Source organism: Elephantulus edwardii, unplaced genomic scaffold (assembly GCF_000299155.1).
Source record: "Elephantulus edwardii isolate Elephantulus edwardi_28Jun2011 unplaced genomic scaffold, EleEdw1.0 scaffold00125, whole genome shotgun sequence".
Taxonomy (NCBI): Eukaryota; Metazoa; Chordata; class Mammalia; order Macroscelidea; family Macroscelididae; genus Elephantulus; species Elephantulus edwardii.
The window spans coordinates 5,668,003-5,668,288 of NW_006399875.1; positions in this window are offsets into that span (position 1 = coordinate 5,668,003).

Sequence of the window (286 nt, forward strand, 5' to 3'; positions counted from 1 at the left end):
TTCCATCTTCTTTTGATTCTTCCTGGAGCATTCAAGATTTTGCGGCATTTCTCAGTATAGTAACCCAGGGCTTGACTTTCTGTTTTCCATTCTTCCAACTTGAGAAGTGCCAAGCAAGCTCTTCCCTTTTTATTCTCTGACTACAGCTCTTTGCACTTTTCATTATAATACTTTGCTTTGTCTTCTCAAGCTGCCTTTTGAAATCTTCTCTTCAACTCTTGTAAGTCAACAATCCTTCCCTTTGTTTTATCTTCTTGAAGCTGTAATTTTCTTTTTTAAAAAATTT